The 13,877-nt window shown below is 48.1% G+C and overlaps 1 protein-coding gene across 2 annotated transcripts in view; it reads left to right on the forward strand.

The window, feature by feature from the left end:
• Positions 1-13,877, forward strand: part of LOC136632216 (uncharacterized) — a 234,116-nt gene that overhangs the window by 156,505 nt on the left and 63,734 nt on the right. The window lies entirely within an intron of this gene.

The following is a 13,877-nucleotide window of genomic DNA, read 5'->3' on the forward strand; positions in this document are numbered from 1 at the left end:
TTTTCCTGCTGCTTACCCCTCCTAGGTCTAGGTCGCTGCACCTGTCAACCATGTCATAGAGTTTGGCTTCTCATTGAACTGCATTATACTACTCCCACAATAGGGAAGCAGTAGGGAAGCTACCTGTCAGCAGTGATTTACCTATCTCAAGACATGTATTGTATTCAGATTTTAGTACAAATTTTACATCTTATCTTTGCTCAGCTACCCACCAGTCACTGCACTGGAGCTACAAAATCTCAGTTCAAATTAAAGAGTTTTATTTAACGGGTGTACAAAGCTGTTCCCAACATGATGTCTTCTATATCACTTGAGTATTAAGGCACAGGCCCCATTTATTATGATGGCCTTCCTCTTCATATGGTATTGCAGACATGGTGACTCCTTGTAAAACTGAGTTGACATGTTGTTAACATCCCTCGCTCAGTCATCTTGTGACATAGTTTTCACCCTATATCTGCAGGGGGAGACCCCTCCTCCTGAAAAAACACGAAATCAGCCACATATATATGTAGGATTACTACAATAAAGAGTGGCCTGCATACTTTCCCACCTCACACCTGACTCTTGTTCAGCTCAAGACACTACTGCACTGGGTTTTGACTCCATGCAGCTGGAAGTGAACACAAAATCCTGATGATGGATGGTATCAAGACTCATGCAGCAGGTTCCAGAGCTAAATAAGAACCAGGTGCGAGGAAGGAAAATATATACTCTGTTCTAGGAGCTGAGTATTATTTTGATAAGTACCTACTAGAGATGAGCGAACGTACTCGTTTCGAGTACTTACGCGCCCGAGTACCGCCATTTTCGAGTACTTCAGTACTCGGGTGAAAAGATTCGGGGGGCGCCGGGGGGCGGGGAGAGGCGTGGCGGTGCGGGGGGGAGCAGCGGGGAACAGGGGGGAGCCCTCTCTCTCTCCCTCTCCCCCCCACTCCCCACTGCTACCCCCCGTGCCGCCACGGCGCCCCCCGAAATTTTTCGCCCGAGTACGGAAGTACTCGGAATTCGCGGTATTCGGGCGAAAAAGGGGCGTGGCCGAGCACGTTCGCTCATCTCTAGTACCTACCAAACATACATAATGGGGTACAAGTTGGAGGTTTATTAACATAATAGGGAGTTCTAGGGGCCATGACTAAATGCCATCAAGGAGCCCTATATATTTTTAATGGTGGTCTTGTCAACATAAGGCACTGTCAATAAAAGTCGTCTCTGGCACCCATTAGGTCTCTTGGCACTCCCCAGCTGACACGGCATACTGCATGTGTCCACGAGCTTTGTATATAGGGGCATTTTCTGTCAGGCATTATAAATGAAGATACTATGTTAGGTATGGAATATGCCTGGCACTCTGGCAGTTACTCTTAATAGTGTCACTCTGTCAGGTCACTGTGTGATGGTATTATTTAGTCGCTGTGAGATACTGTGGCAGTTGCAAGAAAATGTTAGCTTTGGAATCCTCACTTTTTGCATTGATTACTAGTAAAATGTGCCTCTATTCTCATCTAATATAGGTAATCGAAGTGAGGACTTTCCTTAGTTGCCTTGCTCCTTAAAAACATTCACAAGTCTTATGATCAATGGTCAAACAATGAAATTTGAAATTTTGGGTGTATAATTATTTATAGAATCAAACTTTTCCTCAGGATTGTACACCTGCTCATGAAGACATTGTCATTATAGTATATATATCACAAGGCATCCAAGTCCTGAAGCAGCAGTGCAGCTCCAAATTATGATGCTCCCTCCACCAGGATTTACAATTGGGATGAGATTTTGGTGTTAGTTTAGAGTGTTCTTCTTACAAACATAGATTTGTTTATTTGGATTAAAAGGTTCAACGTTTGTCACATCTGTCCATAGAACATTTTTCCAGCAGTATTATGTTATGGCGGCTAGCCTCATTTCCTCACCTCATCCCAGTCCTCTAGTCATTGGCACCTACTGTCCTTTTTGTGTAACAGACGCCACGGTGTCCTTCGAGCTGTCAATGCTACTCGTAGGATGCCAGCTTTTTTGTTCCCTGGCTACTCCTGGTGTCTCCCAGGTTATTTAAAGCACCCTCCACCATTGCAGGACACCTGAGCAATAGTTTCTGGTGACTGCAAATGTGCTATTGATTCATGGTGAATTCCTGGTTTGATCTGTGCCTGTTCATCCTGCTTTCCTGTCTTCTGCAACCCCTGACCTCAGCATGTTATTTGAGAACATTTTGCCTGATTGCCACCTGTCTTGACTCCCTGTCTGTCTCTTTGGAACTCCACGTGTCTTGACTTTGGCCTGTTAACAACTACATGGAAAAAAATGATGTGTATGGATGCAACACTTTTCATAAAAAAGTTAATCTTTATTAGAATATACCCATAAAAAATTAAAAATGCTCACGTGTGAATAGGAACCTATACATTTCGGCAAAGTACTAAGCCGTAGGCCAGCTTCACACAGACGTATTTTGGTGCGTATTTGCATTCTCAAAAATTGTGTGCATAGTGAATAGAACCCATTGATTTCAGTTTGTTAACATGCCTATATTTTGCATGTACATTTCGGCCAAGCCAAAAAAAGGATAGAACATGCCCTATTGTTCTGCATATTTACGCACCAAAGGTCCCCATAGAAGTCAATGGGGATATGCAAATGTGCGTGCAATATGCAAGGGGAAGCATGAAGCAGTGCTTGATTGCACTGGAAAAAGAACATATCTGGAACTAATTATCCACTTCAATTGGTGCGTTTGTTTACGCGCACAAATCAACATGCCCTCTGGGCAGAAAAACACACAGTAAGATATGCCAATACACGTGCAAAACAGCCTTGTTCAGTGCGCAAAAACACAGCACCAGGGTGCACGCAATTGCTCTTAAATTTGTCTGAAGCTGGCTTTAATCATAGGGTATATAACCTGTGCAAGAAGCAAGTAATTTAAAGGTAACAGGATGTGACATAACAAAAGCATGACCACTCCTACTAATGCATAAATAATCAGGAATTGAAACACATAAAAAACAATATAAAAACATCTTTTATATATGTAAATGCGAAAGCCCTCACTGACTGATTGACTGAATCGCCATTCCTCCTGGTGTCGTACAAACATGAAATTTGGTACGACCATTCTTTAGGTCCTAAATAGGAAACAAAGAGTCACAACATGATTATTCAATTCTAAGTGCACAAATAAGTGACCCCTATGTAATGTAACTAATAACACACATCTGTACCACACAAACGAGAAATTTGGCACATCCATTGTTTAGGTCCTAAATAGGAACAGTATAGGGGTCACAACTTGATTTTTCACTTTTAAGTACAAAATAAGTGACCCCCTATGTAATATACCTAGTCTAATTCTCTAACTTCCCGGTGTCGTACAAACTTGAAATTTGGCACAACCATTATTTAGGTCGTCAATAGGACTAGTAAAGGGGTCACAACTTGATTATTTAATTCTAAGGGTGAAAGTAAGTGACCCCCCCAATGTAATGTAACTAATAACACACATCTATACTGCACAATTGTGAAATTTATGATGCAAATTCTTTACATCCTAAATAGGAAATGTAAACGGGTTGCAACTTCAATTATTAATTCTAAGCATGAAAAACTGCGAAAATCCATGATAGATGAGAGTTCTTTTTTCAGAAACCATAAAGCCTAGGGAAATGATTTGTATACTGAGGAGAATCTACCTTACCTCTATGTGCATATACTGAGGAGACTCTACCTCACCTTTGTGTGTATATACTGAGGAGAATATAACTGACCTCTTTGTGTATATACTTAGGCCTCCCCAGCTCTGGCGCTTTTTTCAGCGTTTAATGCTGCACTTTCAGCGCTAAATGCTGAACGCTGTCAAATGCTCCCATTCTTTTTAGTGGTGCCTCTTAGATAGCCACGTGATTGTTGTGCTTTCCAATGCTGTGATTTGTGTGGAGTCTGTTCCATTATATATTTTAAAAATGTGGCGCTTTGCCCAATGCCTGTGTGAGTGAGGCCTAAGGAGAATCTACCTCACCTCTATGTTTATATACTGTGCACATGTGTATATATGTGTGCATATACTTAAAGGCTGGAAAGTACTTACGGAAGCGGCCATGGACTGCAATGATGGAGCATGCCTTTAAGGCTAAGAAGGGGCAGCAACTTCCAGTCTGGGGTTAAATTTGAATAAAAGGGAAGTTACCTTCAAAGGTAAAAAGTGAGGAGAATGGGAGGGGTGGCACATTCTGCAGAAGGACATTGGTACATGCAGTCTGAGGAGACTCTAACGCTCCTCTATGTGTATACATATTTTATTCCTCGGTTCCTCTGAAGTAACCATGACTTTATAAAATTTTTTGTGCGAACAACTGGTAAACACCTGTACCAAAGTAACTCAGGTGAATCTGAGTATATTAGCTGGTTAATTTAGAAATTTTAACACCTCGCATGTCATTTATGGTATTAAATGTACTATCTATTGTGAGCAATACATGATATGTACATCACAAATTAAATCATAAATTAAAACTATATATTGCTGAGCATTTATCTGTCTCTCATCCCTCCCCCAGGTATATTGATAAACATTAGAAATGAGCGAGCACTAAAATGCTCGGATGCTCGTTGCTCGAGTCGAACTTTCCGCGATGCTCGAGAGTTCGTTTCGAGTTACGAACCCCATTGAAGTCAATGCGCGACTCGAGCATTTTTGTATATGACCCATGCTCCGCTAAGGTTTTCATTTGTGAAAATCTGGAAAACCCAAGAAAGTGATGGAAACGACACACAAACGGATAGGGCAGGTGAGGGGCAACATGCTGGGCTACATCTCAGGTTCCCAGGTCCCACTATTAAGCCACAATAGTGGCAAGAGTGGGCCTCCCCCCTAACAATTTTTACTTCGGACAAACCCTCATTAGCAAGGCACACCTTAGCTAAGCACCACACTACCTCCAACTAAGCACAATCACTGCCTGCGGGACACACCGCTGCCTCTTCTCCTGGGTTACATGCTGCCCAACCCCCCTACACGACCCTGCGTCTGCAGCGCACACAAAAGTGTCCCTGCTCAGCCTTCAGCTGCCCTCATGCCACATGCTGGCTGCATAGCCACACCACCCTCATGTCTATTTATAAGTGCGTCTGCCATGAGGAGGAACCGGAGGCACACACTGCAGAGGGTTGGCAGGGCCAGGCAGCGGCCCTCTTTAAAAGGGGCGGGGCGATAGCCCACAATGCTGTACAGAAGCAATGAGAAATCCAATCCTGTGCCACCTCCGTCAGGAGCTGCAAACGTGGGCATAGCAATGGGGAATCCATGTGCCCACACAGTATTCATTCTGTCAAGGTGTCACACAGCTCAATCGACACCGCAAGGGGAAATCCATCTGCACTCTGCCCCCTACCCAAGTCAGTCAGTGTCTTTGTGCCAGACAGGTCAAACACCGAGATGGGAACTAAGTGGGCACCAACAGCATAGGTGGGTCCTAGGCAACCAAATACATGAACAAAAAATAAATCTGAGCGGCCAAGCATGGCATACTTGCACCGCGCCCACGAAATAGGCCTCGGCCCACAGCTTCAGCAATCGTAGGCAGGAAGCAGACTTTCACTGCACCTAGGACATAGGCCTCTGCACAAACCCTCAGCAATCGCGTGCCTACAGCGGACTCCAATGCTAGCGTAGCTGTGCACGTCTCATTAGTGCTGTATTGCTCCTGTAGTTTGTCCCAATGCAGTGCCACGGATAGTAAAGCTAACGTCAGATTAAATACAGCTGGGCTTCGGCCCACACTGCATGCCCCAGTCAGACTGGGGTTTTTTATAAATAGTCACAGGCAGGTACAACTCCGCAATAGGAATTCCGTTTGCAGCCACAGCATGGGTGGGTCCCAGGAAGCCACCGGCGGTACATAAATAAATCCCATTGCAGTGCCCTGCACAGCTGAGCTAACGTCAGATTAAATACAGGTGGGCTTCGGCCCACACTTCATGCCCCAGTCAGACTGGGGTTTTTTATAAGTAGACACAGGCAGGTACAACTCCTCTATGTGAATTGTGTGTGCACCCACAGCATAGGTGGGTCCCAGGAAGCCAGCGGCGGGACATAAATAAATCCCATTGCAGTGCCCTGGACAGCAGAGCTCACGTCACATTAAATACAGGTGGGCTTCAGCCCACACTGCATGCCCTAGTCAGTGTGGGTTAGTTTTTTTTCCAGTACAGTAACATTTCCGTAGCAGCAGTATAGGGAGAGCCCAGTATTTGTAACATTTTAGTAGTTGCAGTATAGACAGGCCCCAGTAACATTTCCATAGAAGCAGTATGGGCAAAGCAGCAGATTAACATTTCTGCTGCAGCAGTATAGGGAGAGCACAGTATTTTTAACATTTCAGTAGTAGCAGTACAGACAGCTCCAGTAACATTTACGTAGAAGCAGTATGGGCAGAGCCCAGTATTAGTTACATTTCAGTAGTAGCTGTATAGACAGGCCCCAGTAAAATTGCCGTAGAAGCAGTATAGGCAAAGCAGCAGATTAACATTTCCGTTGCAGCAGTATAGGGAGAGCGCAGTATTTTTAACATTTTATTAGTAGTAGTATAGACAGGCCCCAGTAACATTTCCGTAGAAGCAGTATGGGCAGAGCCCAGTATTAGTAACATAACAGTAGTAACGGTATACACAAACCAAGGTAACATTTCAGGAGCAGAAGTATCGGCAGACCGAAGTTACATTTCTGTTGCAGAAGTATAGGCAGACCCCTCTAGCATTCCTGTGGCAGAAGTATAGGTTGGCAGAACAGAGTTACATTTCTGTAGCAAAAGTGTAGGCCAACCCCAGACACATTGGTGCACCATGAGTGCAGGCGAAGCCCATAAAAATTACTTGGATTACATTGTAGGCGAGGGCCCCAAAAATTGGTGTACCAATAGTACAAATGTACCCCAGAAAAATTGCCCATGCCCAACCCAGAGGGCAGGTGAAACCCATTAATCGCTTAGCTTACTGTGGCTTAATTTGTAACTAGGCCTGGAGGCAGCCCAGTTAAAATAAAAATTGGTTCAGGTGGAAGTTTCAATGCTTTATTAGAATTGAAACGTATAAATATTGTTTACAAAAGTTATATGAGACTTTTGGGCCACAGAAAAATTGCCCGTTCGGGGTAATTACGCGAGGATTCAGGAGGAAGAGCAGGAGGAGGACGAATATACACAGATAGACAAAGGTAAAGGTCCCCATTTTTTACGGTGATAGAGAACAATGCTTGCATCCGTGGTTGCAGCGAAAATAATCTTTAGGTACCGCTGCTGTCCACTGGTGGAGAAGAGAAGTCTGGGGAAATCCAGGCTTTGTTCATCTTTATGAGTGTAAGCCTGTCGGCACTGTCAGTTGACAGGCGGGTACGCTTATCCGTGATGATTTCCCCAGCTGCACTAAACACCCTCTCTGACAAGATGCTAGCCGCAGGGCAAGCAAGCACCTCCAGGGCATCCAGCGCGGGTTCGTGCCACATGTCTAGCTTTGACACCCAGTAGTTGTACGGAGCAGAGGCGTCACGGAGGACAGTGGTACAATTGGCTACGTACTCCCTCACCATCTTCTTACAGTGCTCCCTCCGACTCAGCCTTGACTGGGGAGTGGTGACACAGTCTTGCTGGGGAGCTATAAAGCTGGCAAAGGCCTTGGAGAGTGTTCCCCTGCCTGCGTTGAACATGCTGCCTGATCTCCACCCCTCCCCTGCTACTTGGCCCTCGGAACTGCGCCTTCTGCCACTAGCGCTGTCAGATGGGAAGTTTACCATCAGTTTGTCCACCAGGGCCCTGTGGTATTGCATCACTCTCGAACCCCTTTCCTCTTCGGGAATGAGAGTGGAAAGGTTCTCCTTATACCGTGGGTCAAGCAGTGTGTACACCCAGTAATCCGTAGTGGCCAGAATGCGTCTAACGCGAGGTTCACAAGAAAGGCATCCTAACATGAAGTCAGCCATGTGTGCCAGAGTACCTGTACGCAACACATGGCTGTCCTCCCTAGGAAGATCACTTTGAGGATCCTCCTCCTCCTCCTCCTCCACAGGCCATACAAGCTGAATGGATGAGAGGCAAGCAGCATGGGTACCCTCTGCAGTGGGCCCAGCTGTCTTTTCCCCCTCCTCCTCCTCAGGCTCCTCCCTCTCCTCCTCCTCCTCCTCCTCCACGCGCTGAGATATAGACATGAGGGTGCTCTGACTATCAAGCGACATACTGTCTTCCCCCGCCTCCGTTTCCGACCGCAAAGCGTCAGCCTTTATGCTTTGCAGGGAACTTCTCAACAGGCATAGCAGGGGAATGGTGATGCTAATGATTGCCGCTCACCATCTGGGTAGACTCCTCAAAGTTTCCAAGGACCTGGCAGATATCTGCTATCCAGGCCCACTCCTCTGTAAAGAACTCCATGTTGGAGTTGGTATTCCACTATAGTTCTGCGCTGCTCATACAGCCTGGCCAACATGTGGAGCGTAGAGTTCCACCGTGTGGGCACGTCGCAAAGCAGTCGGTGCACTGGCAGATTAAACCGATGTTGCAGGGTCCGCAGGGTGGCAGCGTCTGTGTTGGACTTGCGGAAATGTGCGCTGACTCGATGCACCTTGCCGAGGAGGTCAGATAAGTGTGGGTAGCCTTTCAGAAACCGCTGAACCACCAAATTAAAGACGTGGGCCAGGCATGGCACGTGAGTGAGGTTGCCGTCACCAGGTTCCGGCCGTTGTCACACACGAACATGCCCGGTTGGAGGCTCAGCGGTGAAAGCTAGCGGTCGGTCTGCTCTGTCAGACCATGCAACAGTTCGTGTGCCGTGTGCCTCTTCTCTCCTAATCTGAGTAGTTTCAGCACGGCCTGCTGACGCTTGCCCACCGCTGTGCTGCCGCGCCGCGTGACACCGACTGCTGGCGACGTGCTGCTGCTGACACATCTGGATTGTGAGGCAGAGGATGCGTATGAGGAGGAGGAAGGTTTAGTGAAGGTGGCATACACCGCCGCAGATACCAGCACCGATCTGGGGCCCGCAATTCTGGGGGTGGGTAGGACTTGAGCGGTCCCAGGCTCTAACTCGGTCCCAGCCTCCACTAAATTCACCCAATGTGCCGTCATGGACATATAGTGGCCCTGCCCACCTGTGCTTGTTCACGTGTCCGTTGTTAAGTGGACGTTGCCAATAACCGCGTTGGTGAGAGCACGTACAATGTTGCGGGAGACGTGGTCGTGCAGGGCTGGGACGGCACACCGTGAAAAATAGTGGCGACTGGGAACAGAGTAGCGCGGGGCCGCTGCCGCCGCCATCATGTTTTGGAAAGCCTCAGTTTCCACAAGCCTGTACGGGAGCATCTCCAGGCTGATCAATTTGGCTATGTGGACATTTAAAGCTTGAGCGTGCGGGTGCGTGGCGGCATATTTGCGCTTTCGCTCCAACGATTCTCTTAGCGACAACTGGGCGCTGCGCTGAGAGACATTGCTGGATAGGGCCAAGAACAGCGGAGGTCAGGGTGTGGGTCCAGGCTGGGAGACGCTCGTGCCTGTGTCGTGAGACGTGGGTTGGATCTCAGTGGCAGGTTGGGGCCCAGGGGGAGAGGCAGTGGCGCAACCCAGAGGCGGTGAACAGCCTTCTTCCCACCTTGTGGGGTGCTTGGCCATCATATGCCTTCGCATGCTGGTGGTGGTGATACTGGTGGTGGTGGCTCCCCGGCTGATATTGTCGCGACAAAGGTTGCACACCACTGTTCGTCGGTCGTCAGGCGTCTCTGTGAAAAACTGCCAGACCTTAGAGCACCTTGGCCTCTGCAGGGTGGCATGGCGCGAGGGTGCGCTTTGGGAAACAGTTGGTGGATTATTCGGTCTGGCCCTGCCTCTACCCCTGGCCACCCCACTGCCTCTTCCAACATGTCCTGCGGCTGCAATTGCCTCCCCCTCTGAAGACCTGTCCTCAGTTGGCTTATCACACCAGGTGGGGTCAGTCACCTCATCGTCCAGCAGCTCTTCCTCCGAATCCTCTGTGCGCTCCTCCCTCGGACTTACTGCCCTTACTACTGCCTCACTGATAGACAACTGTGTCTCATCGCCATCGTCCTCCTCACCCACTGAAATCTCTTGAGACAGTTGCTGGAAGTCCCCAGCCTCATCCCCCAGACCTCGGGAACTTTCCAAAGGTTGGGCACTTCTCACGACAAACTCCTCAGGTGGGAGAGAAACCATTGTTGCCCAATCTGGGCAGAGGCCCGAGAGCAGTTCCTGGGAGTCTGCCTGCTCCTCAGAATGTGTCATTATCGTGGAGTGAGAAGGCTGGGAGGAAGGAGGAGCAGCAGCCAGAGGATTCAGAGTTGCAGCAGTGGACGGCGTTGAAGACTGGGTGGTTGATAGATTGCTGGATGCACTTTCTGCCATCCACGACAGGACCTGCTCACACTGCTCGTTTTTTAATAAAGGTCTACGACGTGGACCCAAAAATTGTGATATGAAGCTGGGGACCCCAGAAACTTTCCTCTCTCCTAATCCCGCAGCAGCCGGCTGTGATTCACCAGGACCAGGAACTGGGCCTATGCCCACACCCTCATGTGGAACTCCGCGTCCTCCACCGCGTCCACATCCTCTACCCCTACCCATCAGCATGGTGGATTAAGAATCGAGCAGACACTGAGCGGTGTAAAGATTTTTGTGAATTATTGCCGCGCAGTTGGTGGCTGCCAGCGGTTATATAACGCAAAATGAAGCCAGCGATAAATTATAAGGAAGGATGCAAGCAGGACTAGCTGTGCAATATGCAATTGTGATGCACCTGAAGTCCCACAGGCCACGCAGTCAAATGCACTGGGTCACAGGTAGCCGTAAAAAGGATTTCTTTTTTTTTTTTCAATGCAAAAAAGGATCTGTTATTTTCAATGCAATGCAGGCTATGGAGTGTGTATTGGACTTTCCCTCTATGGGTGTCTGGCACCATACACTGTGCAGGCAGCTGACGGCTAACACAGAGGGGGGGGGGGGGAATTGGTGGTATCTTGGCGTGCACTTAGAGGCAGACAGCGCTTACGTTACACTAACTGCACCCAGCAAAAAATTTTACTGAAGGCTGAACGCAGGCCTTGCTCTGCACTATGCAGTTTTGATGCACCTCAAGTCCCACAGGCTACGCAGTGATATGCACTGGGTCACAGGCAGCCGTAAAAAGGATTTCTTTTTGTTAAAATTGGTTTTTTTCCATGCAATGCAGGCTATGGAGCGTGTATTGGACTTTCGCTCTATGGGTGTCTGGCACCATACACTGTGCAGGCAGCTGACGGCTAACACAGAGGGGGGGGGGGGGATTTGTACTTTCTTGGCGTGCACTTGGAGGCAGACAGCGCTTACGTTACACTAACTGCACCCAGCAAAAAATTTTACTGAAGGCTAAACGCAGGCCTTGCTGTGCAATACTGAGGTACTACAACTCCCAGCAATCACGGAGTTAAATGCACATGGTCACGGGTAGCCCTAAGAAGGACCGTTGGGATTGTTGTAGACAGGATTCCACACTACCACTGTCCCTGCCTCACTAATACTTCCCCTATACTACATGGTACAGACTGCAGCCTGAGGCCTTAGTCACACGGGCGTTTTTTCACGTGATTTGCGCATCGCATCACGGATGCGCATGCGCAAATCGCATGACCGGTGCCGAAAAATCGGCCGAAAATCTGCTCCTTGCCGCGTTTCATTAGAAACGGGCAGGAGCTGTCCAGCGCATTGCATTCAATGGAGCCGGCAATACAGCCGGCTCCAGAATGCAATGCGCTGCAGGCGAGCCCGGGATGAATTGTCTGGAAGGGCTTAAATATATAAGCCCTTCCCTGCAATTCATCCTAAAATGTGTTAAAATAAAAAAAAATGTATGTACTCACCTGCTCCCGGCAGCCGGAGATCCCCACGGCTGGCCTGCAGTGGGTGTGAAGGGGGTGTGACTCAGACTTGCCCCTGATTGGCTCAGCGCTGAGCCAATCAGAGGCAAGTCTCAGTCACACCCATTCATGAATTCATGAATGGGTGTGACTGAGATCAGCCTCTGATTGGCTCAGGCTGAGCCAATCAGGGGCAAGTCTGAGTCACACCCCCTTCACACCCACTGCAGGACGACCGCGGGGATCTCAGGCTGCCGGGAGCAGGTGAGTACATACATTTTTTTTATTTTAACACATTTCAGGATGCATTGCAGGGAAGGGGTTATATATTTAACCCCTTCCCGACAATTCATCCCGCGCACGCCGGCAGCCCATTGCTTTCAATGGAGTCGGCTGTATTGCCGGCTCCATTGAATTCAATGGGCAAACATCGCTCTTCTCTGCCACAGCTGTTCCAGCTGTGGCAGAGAAGAATGATTTGTCTTCTGTATGTTCTCAATGGGGTCGGCGCTGCTGCCGCCGGCCCCGTTGAGCGCATATAGAGAAGAGAACAGGAATCGCAGATCGCAGATAGGTGCGATCTGCGATTTCTGTTCTATAATTTATCGGACGAGCGCATAAAAAGCGCTCATGTGTCCGATACCATTGCAAAGCAATGGTTTTAAAAAGTCGCCGGACGCATGCGCATGCGCAAATCGCGGCAATAAATGCCCGTGTGACTAAGGCCTGAGAACGCTATAGCTGTAATGGGGCTGCACGCCCGATATGCAAAAAAAAAAAAAAAGTGCACAACTACTCCCAGCAGGCAAAACAGTAGTGCACTAGGTGAACTGTGGCCCTAAGAAGGACCGTTGGGGTTCTTGTAGACACTAACACTCTCCCTATAGCAGCAGCAGCACTCTCCTTAATCTCTGCCAGCGAGTGTCTGTGGCGGGCGGCGCCTCTTTATATACTCAGCGGTCACTTGATCTAGCCAGCCACTCACTGCAGGGGGGTGGGATAGGGCTGGAACGTCACAGGAGGAAGTTGTAATGCCTTCCCTGCATGTCTATTGGCCAGAAAATGGCGCAAATCTTTCAGGGAATGAAATGGAATTGACACGAACACCGCGTGGTGCTCGTCATGCGTAACGAGCGTCTCGAGTACCCTAATACTTGAACGAGTATCAAGCTCGGACGAGTACGCTCGCTCATCTCTAATAAACATATCTTTCTTTTGTTTTTACCATGTGTGCAAGTTCTGTGTTCATCCATCCTGGTCTCTTTAAAAGCTTCCCATTCTTCCTTTTTTTTAGGCCTCATGCCCACGGCTGTGTCAGACTCTGCCAGCGGAATATCGCAGTAGAGTCTGATACGGCGCCCCCCAAGGTCCCAATACTCACCTCTACGAATCCGCAGTTCTGGTGGTGACACGTAATCACGCGATACTTTTGCTGTGTTCACAGTGGAAGTATCGCGTGACGAACAGCTTCCATTGACTAGAATGGAAGTCAGACGTGCGTTTTCCTGTGGCAATTAGAGCATGCCATGCTTTCTTTCACGCTGCAGAATTCCGCGGTGGAATTCCGCAGCATAAACATGTTCACTGCACACCAAACACCAATTTTCTGGTTGTACAGTTGTGTTTCTTAAGAAGTCAGGTGCAAATTTTCAGTAGACAAGTACCTTCTAGTCTGTGAATTCATGTGACCTGAGAAATGACACAACACTTCATCCATCATAGAATACAGGAATGGTTCAAAAAATCCTCTTGCAATCATAGCAACAACGTACAATAATACAGTTGTTTGTTGTTTATGAAAGCTGACTAAATAAAATCCGTCTTTGTTGCCCATAGCAACCAATCACAGCACAGCTTTCATTTCTTATACTACTGAGATAAAATAAAGGACTATGACCTCGATTCAAGAACGTGGGGCTGTGATCGGAGGCAGGCTACTTTTCCGTGTACTGTATGCAATTCCTCACTATTTTTAAACATCTCCGCTTGCAGTAAT

Source organism: Eleutherodactylus coqui, chromosome 6 (assembly GCF_035609145.1).
Source record: "Eleutherodactylus coqui strain aEleCoq1 chromosome 6, aEleCoq1.hap1, whole genome shotgun sequence".
Classification (NCBI taxonomy): Eukaryota; Metazoa; Chordata; class Amphibia; order Anura; family Eleutherodactylidae; genus Eleutherodactylus; species Eleutherodactylus coqui.